The sequence below is a fragment of the Benincasa hispida genome, chromosome 5 (genome assembly GCF_009727055.1).
Source record: "Benincasa hispida cultivar B227 chromosome 5, ASM972705v1, whole genome shotgun sequence".
NCBI classification, from domain to species: Eukaryota; Viridiplantae; Streptophyta; class Magnoliopsida; order Cucurbitales; family Cucurbitaceae; genus Benincasa; species Benincasa hispida.
The window spans coordinates 59,093,067-59,103,244 of record NC_052353.1 but is presented as its reverse complement, the minus strand read 5'-3'; the positions used below and the strand labels follow the sequence as shown (position 1 = coordinate 59,103,244).

Here is a 10,178-nt window from a genome sequence, read left to right as displayed (position 1 = left end):
TCTTCCTCCCAGACCCACCTGAAAAACATTAGAGAGAGAGACTTGTGATGGTATGTGTGTTCTTGCTCGGCTTTTAACGACAATGTTTTAACCCATGGTGGTGTTGGCGGTGCGACTGCAAGCGAACAAAACATGTGGTGCTAGACAACTCCCTGGCAGTCAGACTCGTAAAGAAGAAGGAGATGTGACGAGTGGTTTTCTCCCTCTTAGTTTTTGTGTGAAGTATGGGAGGTGGGCACTTAAAAGGTTGAAAAAGAAAACAAACCTAAGTTGATTTATTAAAAATTGAATAAATAACTAAGGTCCCGTTTTTGTTTTTTGTTTTTATTTTTTTAAAACTAAATCTATTTCATCCACAATTTCTTATAATGATGTGCATATTTCTTAAATACAATCATTGAATTCTTAGCCTAATTCTAAAAACAAAAACAACTTTTTGAAAGCTACTCTTTTTAGTTTTCAAAATTTGGCTTGGTTTTTTAAACTATTGGTAAAACATAGATAATAAAAGAAGAAATTTGATAAAAATAGTGTTCATAAGCTTAATTTTCAAAAACAAAAAATAAAATAGTTATCAAATGGTAGGGGACCTAATTTATCAAAAACAAAATTAAAAAACTAAAAAGATCATGCCAATCTGTACCGTGTAATAGAAAATCTACAACTTCATCACGGTAATTAATATTATTTACTAGGGGTATAATCGGTACACGAAATAATTCTCCCACCCACCCATAAAGTCGTAAGACATTTTCGCAAAATAACCAATAAATTAGACATTTTGTAATATTAGGTAATAAATGCAGGTTTTTGCAACAATTTCCCTGTCTAACCTTCTAAAATCAATCAACTCTTTGTAAGATAAACAACCAATAACTAATGCATCAAATAAATTTTAATAACCATTAGATTACTGAAAGAAATGTCAAAATGAGTTTAGCTCATTTTATGCATTTCTTATTTTGAAGTCAAAACTTTGTTTCATTAAATAAATTTCAATCAGAAATTGATCAATGAATTTTGATTATATATATATTTGTAACTTTTGAATTGTTTTTTTTATATGGAATATTATTTAGTTAAGACTTTGAATAATATTTTCTAATTTTACATATATTTTTTTTTTACATCACTTTGATCGTGAAAGAGTCTAATAAAGGGTTGAAAAGATATAAACATTTTGAGGCTATTTTTTTTCAAAACTCGTACTAACAAAAATATTGGAAAATTGATGAAAATGGACCGTTTTAGTTATTAATTCTGAAGAATGGGTCTCTTTTTTCTATAATATATATATATTGGCACTCTTGGTTGATGAAAGGTCGCAAAAGTTCCTATTTGGGTTCAATCTTTAGACTTATACTATTTCCATCTTTACTTTTTTTTTTTTTTTTTTTTTTTTTTTTCATTCTCTCAATTGATGGAGTTTGCAAGTTTTTTTGTTGAGTTTTTATTAATCAACCAATTTTGGTAAATTTTGGTTTTCAAATATAAAAACTTAGGAAAGGTTGGGGGCAATGAGTAAATTATTATATTCCTAGGTTATTATAGTTAGGTTATGATAGTTTGTGTTTGGGGTGTAGATTATTTTAGTTTGGATTATAATAGTATGTGTTTGAGATGTAAACTATTTTAGTTTGAGAAGTAAATAATAAACATTATAGCAAATAATAAAAAATGATGAATGTAAAATAGTAAAAGCCATAATAAATAGTAAATACTATAGAAAATGAGGGTTTAGAAATAATGTTGACGGTAACTAATTGAAGATTTTGAAATAGTTTTTACTATAGCAAGAGATGGTTATTATATTTTGATGATAACTCTTATCTCAAATACCCCTTTAAAGTTGGAAAAAAAAAATCTAAATATCAACCATTTTAACGTCTTTTTAAAAAAAAATTGAAAAAGACAAAGAAACAAAGATTAAAAAACTATTTTTTTCCCATAAATCATGAATTCATGCTGAGATTTTGGTCGGGATTTATAAATTTCAACCGAGATTCATGATTTATGACCAAGATTTATGAATTCTGACCGAGATTTCGACCTAGTTTCATGAATTTCGATCAAGATGTCGATTCTGGTTCATGATTAGAGATGTCTACGTGGCGGGGCAAAACCGGGGATGCCATTCCCCATCCCTGTCCCCGCTCCCCATTTCATTCTACAGTGAAATTCCCCACGAGGATCGGGGTGGGGATTCCCCACAGGAAATTCGCGGGTATCGGGTTCCCTACGGGGAATTTTTCCCCGTTACCTTTTTTTTTTTGTAAAAAACCAATTAATTTAAAAATCACTAATATGAACAAAATTTAATTAAATAATTAACTTTATCACTAAATTGTTTATTATGGTTAGTTTTACGTGACAATTTGAATTTAAAGATAAATTACTCAAATTTTGCCTTTAAAGAGCTAATTAGTTTTTTAGTATAAAGAAATAAATATAAATCAAATTATTCACATATATAATCTAAATTTAAATATTCAATTTAAACATATTCACTATCTTTCTTAATAAATAATCAAATTTAAAATTTAAATGTAATATATAATAATAACAACAACATAACATTAAATAAGTATACTAAATAAATATATAGAAGCTAATCGAGACAAGGATAGAGAATGGGAGAGGGGCGGGGATGGAGAATGCATTCTCCGTCCGCATTTAGTTCACGGAGAATTATTTTCCCCCACTTTTTCATTTCCCGCATAATCGGGCGAGGCGGGGTCCATAGAGAAATTTGACATCTCTATTCATGATTTCTACTCTTTTTTTTTTTTTCCAACTTTCATTCCTTTACTTAATCTGTAATGTTTTTTTAGTTGTTTTTTTAATTCAACCAAATAGTCTGGTTGTAATAATTATTTTTCTAAAAACTCGACAATTTTTTAAAAAATTCATATTAATTTTTTAGATCGTATCAACAGAAAAAATAAATAAATAATTGTCTTAAAATTACTCATTCCATTTTGATCGAAGTAGATAAAAAAAAAAAAAAAAAAAAAAAAAAAAAAAAAAAAAAAATTCGGCAAAACAATTAATTTTTTATTGCAAGGGTTGAAGAAAAAATTGAAGAATGTTGTTGAAAATCGAAGAAAATAAGGGTATAAAGATAATTTTACATCAACCGAAAAGAAGTTTTCCCAAAAAAACGTGAGAATAATAATACAAAAATGGTAAAGAATAGTGTTTTAAGTCTACAACCAAACACCGGGACAACCGAATTAGGGCATCGAATTCAATCTCTATATAAACCTCTTCCCTCTTCCTTCTCCCCATTCTTCATTCCGCCGTAATTTCAATTCCATACCTTCGCTCTATTTTTTTTCTTGTTCATTTTCACTTTCGCCTCTCTTAATTTTTTGTTTGAATTTGTTTTTTTTTTTGTTTTTTGCGATGAATATGATGAAGGAGAAAAGATTGGATGATGACCCCATGATCTTAAAACATCCTCTATTTCGCTACGTTCTTTCTGATTCATCCTCCTCTTCTTTTCTTATGTTCTTCAGATCGTCTGGCCTCTGTTTTTTTATGAATTTTATTAGAAGTTAGTTAGGTAACGTTTTGTTCTTATTTGCTGTTTTCTGGGTTTTCTGTGTTGATGTTTAACTCTTTCATGTTCTCAGATTGTATAGGAATTTAGTCTTTTTGAGAAAGGTTTGATTTAGAAACCATTACTAAAACGTTGTTCTGTTTTTTTCTCTGTTAAAACAGATTAGTTTTTGGTTTTTTATTAGGATTTCAGAAATTGGTAACTGAATTTCATTGAGGCCTTTTTTTTTTTTTTGCATTTAATAGAAAATTTAATTGAGATCAAGGGAATTGGTTTTCTTGGAAATATGTTGAGCCTTGGGTGTTAATGTAATTAATAGAGTTTAGCTTTGGATAGATTTTATTTTGCCTATATAACTATAATAAGATATCTGGTGAGGTTAGTTTAAGATGAGAGTATATTGAAATAAATACATCTAACACTTTGGAAGTGATTGTTGGAGTGTGATTTGAAAAAAAGAAATTTTGGAATAAATGATTTTGTAAAATTGATTTTTAAACGATCAAATTTATGTTTGCTATTTTTTAAAATGATTTTTAAATATATAAAAGTGATTTTAAATTATTATGTCTGATTTTAAATGTGATTTTAAAATTATCAAATACTAAAAAATATATTTTATATTTTATAATAAATATTTAATTTTATTAATTTATTTTTCATTTGTTTTGTTAAATTATTATATGCATGATTGAGATAAGATATAAGAAAAATATTACAACTCAACAAATCTAACTTATTTGACATCTAAGGTTGGCAATGGGCGGGAATGATATACTTTTTAGATAATAAATTTGTATTATTATTATTTTGTTTATTCAAATTAATAATAAAAAAATATTTTAACATTTCTTTATTTTAAAATTTAGTAAAAGTTAAAGTTAATTGTATTTTGAAATGAAATTAAAAGTAAAAGTAAAAAAAACAAAACAAAACAGTAACCTAAAGTAGCTAATCACCCCCACAAAATCATCAATCAAGTGATATATCACAAATCAATTTCTAATAATTTTAGATTTTGTAAAAATTAATTTTGTGTGGTTGCCAAACATCACTAGAATTGCTTGTCGAATCTTGTATGAAAAGAGTGTAATTAGTGATGGGGTGTTAGTTTAATGTCTAGCCTATTTCCTAGAGGGTAAAGATTATTATTTGATTTGATCCTTGTCGATATTAAATTTTACGTTGTCACCACTTAACCCCAACTCTTTACGTATTTGGTCTGAGTTTTAGATGTTGATATTTATATATATATATAAAATATATATATACATTTTACATATATATTTTCCCAAAAATAAGATGTTGTTTTCGCTTTTGGGTGTTAGATGAGTTATTTTTTTGCTTTTTTTTTATCATTTCACATTGATTTTGTAATCTAGATTATTAGATTTGATTATATTTCAGTTTTTAGTTAACGTACCCACCTTTATTTATGGATTTTAGTTTTTAGTATTTTTTTATTATTTTAAATAAAGTCCGATTTTTTCCGTCTTCTATTTTTTAATTTCGTACAAAAAAAATTGTGGTTAATGTTTCTTTTAAGTTAGTTTTGATAGTTAGATAGGTTATAAGATTTGATTTAACTTTTTAGAATTAGATTTCATTTTAAATCCTCAATTTGAGGTTAATTAGATTTGTAGGGTTGCCTTTTATTTTAATTGGGTAAAAGGGGAGTTTTGAAATTATTTAGGGAAAATTGGTGGTTTTTTTTTTCTTTATCTGTATACATCTTTTCATAAGATGCATTTGGGAATATTTTATTCTTTTTTTTACCACTTTGAATACGTCTCTTGAAAGACGCATTTATTAAAAAAAATTAAATGAAATGTCATTTAAATTGAATAGACATTGCAACCTGCCGCTTGTTGACCGTGCATCGTTACTTTTATTTTGTCTTATTCCACTTTTAATTTTCAACATAAAATCTACCCATAACTTTGTGACCAATTAAGAGTTGACATGTGTCTCAAATTGAAATTGAGACTAATTGACCGGCTCAAGTCCAATTAATTAGACCCAAGTCTGATTAGGCCCAAAGGTCAAACCCATGGGCCAATCATAGGCCTAGCCCAAGCTCATAAAGCCCATTAGAGAGCTCTATAAATATTATTAATTTTATAAATCAATTTGTTTAATAAAATTAATAAATAATTATTTTAAACAATTTAAATAATTTCTAATTAATTTTATATCAATATTAAATTAATTTTTTACACAAATCTATCTCTTCCAAGACCACTTCTATACATAAGTGTATGCATTCAACTAAAGAGAATCAGAGGATCAAGTACTAGAGATCATCCAAGAAGATCAACAAGCTCGAAGGTCGATCATCCATGAAGATCAACAGCTCGAAGGTCGATCATCCAGAAGATCAAACAAGTCCGAAGGATCGATTCATCTAAGAAGATCAACAAGTCCAAAGGGCCGATCATCCAAGAAGATCAACAAGCCCAAAGGCCGATCATCCAAGAAGATCAACAAGCCCAAAGGCCGATCATCCAAGAAGATCAACAAGCCCAAATCAAAGGTCGATCATTAGAGAAAATCCCTTGTTCGACAACTATGCTTCTGCTACTAATCTATCAGAGAAAAAATCACATTTTGATGTACTGTCTGTCATGATGACTGATATAACCACTGAGTCGACCATGGCAGAGATGGAGATAAAAATAAATCTCCTTATGAAAGCGGTAAAAGAGCAAGATCATGAAATCTCTGCTTTAAGAGATGAAATACAAGCTCGAGAAACTGCAGAGTTGAGTCAATCTCCAACTACGAAAGCCAATGACAAAGGAAAGACTGTCTTGCAGGAAGGTCAACCACAACAATCTACCTCTGTCGCCACCCTATCAATTCAACAGTTGTAGAATATGATTGCAAACTCCATAAAGGCTCAATACGGAAGACCATCACAATCCTCATTTATGTACTCTAAGCCATACACCAAGAGAATTGACAACCTGAGAATGCCAGTTGGGTATCAACCTTCAAAGTTCCAGCAGTTTGATGGAAAGGTCAATCCAAAATAACATGTTGCACACTTGATTGAAACCTGTGAAAATGCAGGAACCAGAGGAGATTAACTAGTCAAGCAATTTGTCCGTACCTTGAAAGGAAATGCTTTCGATTGGTATACTGATTTGGAGCCAAAAGTGATTGACAGTTGGGAACAGCTGGAAAGAGAGTTCCTCAACCGCTTCTACAGCACAAGGCACACGATTAGCATGATGGAGCTGACGAACAAAAAACAGCGGAAAGAAGAGTCGGTCATCGACTACATCAATCGATGGAGAGCTTTGAGTCTGGATTGCAAAGATAGACTCACTGAATTATCTGCAGTGGAGATGTGCACTTAGCGTATGCACTGAGAACTTCTCTACATCTTATCAGGGATAAAACCTCATACGTTTGAGGAGTTAGCAACAAGCACTCATGATATAGAGTTGAGCATAACCAACAGGGGAACTAAATATTTCCTAGTCCCTGAAGGGAGAAAATACAAGAATGAAGCCAAAGGCACTGAAAAGATCGTGGATAGTGCCACAAAAGAATCTATAGTCGTTTATGTGACCCTGCTGAAATTTTCCTCCAAAGGAAAATAAACAAAATTTGAAAGAAGTCACAATAAAGGCGAGAAGCATCGTCCAACTCTTAAAGAAAGACATGAGAAGGTTTATCCATTCCTTGACTCTGATATGGCAGATATGTTGGAGAACTGCTAGAGAAGCAATTTATTCAGCTGTCGGAATGAAAGCGGCCAGAACAAACAGGAAAAGTAAATTATCCTAACTACTACAAGTATCATCAGGTCGTTAGTCACCCAGTAGAAAGGTGCTTCGTGCTGAATGAACGAATTCTGACGTTGGCTCATGAAAAGAAGATTGAGCTAGATTTGGATGAAGTAACTCAAACAAATCACGCTCCAATAGCTGTGACTTCAATTGTTTCAACACTGTCTGTGTCCCATGCTCAAAGACAAAGCCTAATCTAGTTTAGAGCCTTCGAACCTATGGTTGTTCGGTTCCAACAAGAGATTCAAACAACAAATTCCAAAAAGAAAGATGTTCTCCTTGAAGATGACAATGAAAGGTGGATAGTTGTGACTCATCGAAAAAGAAGACAACCAAACTCCACCCAAAAAGAGTCGCGTTCCTATCGAAGCTATAGAAGAATGAACAAGACTCATAAAAAAAAAAAGGCAAAAGGATTACACGGAAGCCTAAATCTGTTAAGAAAGAAGACAAGAACTTCCCTCAATTTTGACGGTCGGCAGCTTTGGTAGAATTTTTCCCAAGAAGCTTTCTCAATAATCGTCCAGAGAAAGTATCAGAAGTTTATTGCATGTCACACTGTCGGCATAGTGGAAGTCGAAACAATCATATAACTGTTGAAGGAGTCAACGACTCAGATGAAATGAAGCAAAGAACTTCTATCTTCGATCGTATTAAGTCTTCAAGTGTTCGATCTTTAATCTTTCAAAGATTGAGTATGGCCACGGTAGGAGAAGAAGACCAATGTCCAACAACTACTTCTACTCGAACTTCGGCCTTCAAAAGGCTAAGTATATCCACATCAAAGAAAGTTTGACCTTCAGCATCTGCTTTTGATCGTCTCAAGACAATAAGCGATCAACATAAAGGAAGGATGAAAATCTTGAAGACGACATCATTCCATGAAGAAAACAACAACGAAAAGATTCACAGTCATGTCCCTTCACGCATGAAGAAGAAATTTTCTGTTGACATAAGTACAGAAAGTTCCTTGATAGTGAAGCCAAAACTCATCATATTGACGAATCCTACAAATGAAGAGGATGATCAAAACAATGATGAAATAAGAGCTTCTGAAGTTCAAATGAAGAAGCTCCTCATCGCAAGAGCCTAAACTGCATGATGCTCCTGGCCCGCATGAGCTTAAAATGTGAACAGTGCCCAAAAAAAAAATCTTTGTACGAACTACGTTACGACTTGATCCCTGTCATTATAAAGGGTACGTAGGCAACTTAAAGAAATTTAAGTCAATCACGCATAAAAAAAACATTCTTTTTTAACTACATTATGACTTGATCCCTATCATTATGAAGGGTACGTAGGCAGCTTGAAAGAAACTTCAAGTTCAGTCTAGTTAAAAAAAAAAAAAAAAAATCTTGAATTACATCATGATTTGATCCCTTCCTTTAAGGGTATGAGGGCAACTTAAAGAAATTTAAGTTTAGTTCATCAGAAAATGTACCATAATCGTCTAAGTATAATACTACAAGATTGATGTTGATCATCCCCATAAAAGAATGACACTCCAGATTGAAGATGTTAATCCCTATTGGGGGCAACACAACAGATTGAAGAAGTTCATCCCTCGTAAAGAGCTAGCACAGTAAATAAAAGGCACACACTTGGAATGTACTTCGCTTCCTCTTCGAAATTAAACTTGAATCTGGAGAGTGTTTCATAAGGTAAAGAAAATAACTCGTTGGGAACAACGTGCAACTAAACATTTTGTTAATATATTTGACCATCGAACATAGTTGTGTGACTTCACCACCTCAATCAACCCAATAACACTGAAGGGTGGAACCATACACTGAATAAAGTTAAATGAATGAACATGCACATGCAATAAGTGACAGAGTTATGGAATCCCCTATTCTCACACTATGGTTACGTGTATGACCATTGAGTTAGACTACTTTTACTACATTGAAGACTATTACAAAATTTCCAATTATCTGGCCTGTTATTCACTCTAATTTGAGCCCATCCCCGATAAAAAAATGTTGACCTGATCCTAACTTCCCCACTATTTTTCCAGACAAATCACGAGTTAGAAAAATTGGCAGACCGTTTACTTCTCGCATGCAAAACAAGATGGATTGGAGGGAACGTTACAAGACACGTTGCACAATTTGCAGACAAGAAGGGCATAATAAACGAAATTGTCTCAATCGAGCTCACGATGGGACTTAGTCATTGGATTGTAATTGTCTTTATTGATTGTAACTTTTTTTTACTTATTTATTTATTGACTCGTTCTTGTAACTTTTTTTGTAACTGTAACAATGAATGGTGTATTCCTTATTGATTGTAATCACATTGATATTAGTAAATATTTAAGTTAAATTTAATATGATTTTTATGGGATCAGATGGACGAGGATTTACCACAGGGCTAGCCATACAACGACTCGATTTTGTAGTTACAGCTCAGCCATAGATCCGAAGTTGTTTGGGAAGACGAGCATATTGATGCTATGCATTTTCAGCGATGAGAGGCTGTTATTCGAAGGCAGGAAGACCCAGACCCTCGTATATTGAATTATCTATGAGTTGCAGGATTCTATGGAGTCTTCTGTATCAAATTTATACAACTAGACTGGCATCTGATAACAACATTAGTGAAATGATGGTGACATGAGACACACAATTTCTACATGTTGCATGAAGAGTGTACGATTACACTGTAAGATATAACTATCCAATTGAGACTCCTGGTTAATGGAAGACCATTGATTGGGTCACTAATTATGATTGGGAATAACTTTGTCCCGTTCTTTTAGGCGTAATAACGAATGACATCGTTCTCAAGGGAGGTTGTCTTAGCCTGCCATGGTTAGC

At 31.9% G+C, this 10,178-nt stretch overlaps 1 non-coding gene across 1 annotated transcript; it reads left to right on the top strand.

The window, feature by feature from the left end:
- The first annotated feature begins 3,403 nt into the window (after positions 1-3,403).
- Positions 3,404-3,492, top strand: LOC120078855. Its single transcript, XR_005482135.1, has one exon. It is a non-coding gene; the product is annotated as a small nucleolar RNA R32/R81/Z41 (small nucleolar RNA).
- The last annotated feature ends 6,686 nt before the right edge of the window (positions 3,493-10,178 follow it).